Source organism: Colobus angolensis, unplaced genomic scaffold (assembly GCF_000951035.1).
Source record: "Colobus angolensis palliatus isolate OR3802 unplaced genomic scaffold, Cang.pa_1.0 Scaffold376, whole genome shotgun sequence".
In the NCBI taxonomy this organism is placed as follows: domain Eukaryota; kingdom Metazoa; phylum Chordata; class Mammalia; order Primates; family Cercopithecidae; genus Colobus; species Colobus angolensis.
Window position 1 is genome coordinate 1,354,240 of NW_012117110.1, and position 2,612 is coordinate 1,356,851.

At 47.6% G+C, this 2,612-nt stretch overlaps 1 protein-coding gene across 1 annotated transcript in view; it reads left to right on the top strand.

The window, feature by feature from the left end:
* The window catches only part of HOMER2 (homer scaffolding protein 2), a 142,193-nt gene that overhangs the window by 63,879 nt on the left and 75,702 nt on the right, over positions 1-2,612 (top strand). The gene's annotated exons all lie outside the window — the stretch shown is intronic.

Consider the following 2,612-nt stretch of genomic DNA (forward strand, 5'->3'; position numbering starts at 1 on the left):
TTTGCCAGGCTGGTCTTAACTCCTGACCTCAAGTGATGTCAGAGTCTTGCTCTGTTGCCCAGGCTGGAGTGCAGTGGCACAATCTCAGCTCACTGCAATCTCCACCTTCTGGGCTCAAGTGATTCTCCTGCCTCAGCTTCCTGAGTGGCTGGGATCATAGGCGTGTGCCAATACGCCCAGCTAATTTTTGTGTTTTAGTAGAGACGAGGTTTCACCATGTTGGCCAGGCTGTTCTCAAACTCCTAAGCTCAGGTGATCTGCCTGCCTTGGTCTCCAAAAGTGCTGGGATTACAAGTGTAAGCCACCCAACCTGGTCCGAAATTAAATTTCAACATGAGTTTTGGAGGGGACAAACTATAGCAGGGTCCTTATAAAAGAGGCCTGAGAGAGCTGCCTTGCTGCTTCCTCACATGAGGATACGTGAGAGTGTGCCATCTGTGAGTCAGAAAGTATACCTTCACCAGACACCAAATCTACTGGCACCTTGACCTTGGACCTCCCAGCCATCAGAACTGTGAGAAATAAATTTCTGTATAAGCTATATCTGGCCTCTCGTATTTTGTGATAACCCCACGTGGGCTAGGACAGTGTGTGTCAGTGTCAGGGAGTGGGATATATGACATGAAGATTATAGATGGGTTGGACTTACTGGTAATGAAAGGTTATGACAGGGAGTTGGAGAGGCGAGAGAAGAGAAGGTCAAGAACTGAGCCTAGGTGGAAGAACCATCTATGTGTGTATCGAAATCACAAAGAATCAAGACAAGACTAATGTAGGAGAGAGGGACTGTGATCTGGAGCTAAAATCATTGAGAAATGAGGGGGAGTGTCATGAGGGTTGGTGGTTGACAGAGTCTGATGACAGGAGATTCAGGGCTGGGGAATTTTAGGGAGGGGGAAGAGAATTATCTGGTAGGGGCAATGAGGAGCCTAGTGGTCCAGCTGTGAAAATGTTCTGAAGGAGAATTATGGGGTGGCATGAAAGCAAATAATAGGTATCTAACCTGGTATGGAGGGGCTGGAAAGGCTTCCCTGAGGAAGTGACATTTGAGAGGGTGGTGGGTTGGGCTAGAGGAGGTCAAAGGGAAGAAGGAACTTTTAAGGGTTACACAGCCAAAAGGAAGTTTGTCTGAACAGTTCTGGGGGCTGAATGTGGACAAGGAGCTTGAGAGAAAGAGGATTTCCCAAGGTAGTGCAAACTAACTCCAGCCCATCTGTAATCTTCATTTCATGCATACCACCCTCCAAAACTGACACACATGGTCCTAGGCAGTTCAGGCTGCTATCATGGGAGGAAGAGACCTGTTGTGGTAGCTGGTGGCTACAGAGAGACCCGGGGGACCACATGGAGGTTCTGTGTGGCTACCCAGGGGGCTGGCTGTTGAGGCACCAGGTACTGCCTACTGCCCCATCTTACTGACCCCATGGCTGGTTGATGAACATGGTCTAAAGAGGCTTGAGAGGCACCTTCAGGGGCTATGAAACCTTGGGCTGGTACCTGGAGGTTTTGGGAACTTAGGGAGTATTTTTGGGCTTTCTGCTGAATGGGACTTTGGGAAAGGTTGTGGAGATCCTATTGATGAGAGGACTGGGATTTCTGAATCATTCTTTAAGGCCTGAGATGACAGCTTTGGTAAGGGATGGATAAGGATGAACCTGTTTACCCGAAGACCAGCTGAGCACCTCAAGGGCTTCAGCCTAAACATAGTGGTAGGGGGAGAGGAAAAGGGCTGAGGTGGTCTGGGAGAAGAGTGGATAGAACAAAGGTGTGGGAAATAACTGATGATATGCACAATGGAACAAAGTAAAGGGACCCTGGAGCATCACATTGGGCTTAGGGGACTGTCACTGAGTAGCTATGTGTGGTTTTGGGCAAGTTACTTAATCTTTTTCTCCTTTCTGTTTTCCTCTGTGAAATGAAGTATATATGCTGATTTCTCAAGGTTGGGAAAATTGGGTGAGATGTATGTCAGTGCCCAGCATGATGCCCAGCACACAACAGGTGATCAATAAGCACTAGAACCTCCAGGAAGTACCTTTTCTAAGGTTCTGCTGAGATTGAGAGGAGTGGATTTTAGCAAGCATTGCTGTATGACCATGGAAAGGCATTTTCTGTTCAGAAAACAGAACTCTTAGGAGCAGAATGTGAATTGCCCTGAAGCCCTAAGATGTAAATGTACATGGAAACATGTCCATCTGAGGATGGAAGAGAAGCTTGGAGAAGATAAAAGTGAAGTGGGGAGAAGTCTGCACACACAAACCATCTGCTCCTTTGGAGAAGACAAGTGACATGTCCCTGCTGCATGGGAACAAGCAGGGGCTGTTCTGGGGCCAGACTCCAAAAAAAAAAAAAAAAAGGGCCGGCACACATGGGCCCCAGCTGTCTAGACACCTGCTGGCAGCTTCATTCTACTAAAAGTCAAGCATTGAACCTTTTCCAAAAGAGAGAAAAAACTCTAGAAGATCCAGTACCATAGCCCCACATCTGATTGATCTGAACCCGTTACCCACACAGCAGCCAGAGCACTCCACAGAATGACGGGAGAATGTGCCGGTCTTCTGTTAGTTGCTTACTTCTGTGTGCTGAAGACCTACCAATACTCTGTACCTTTT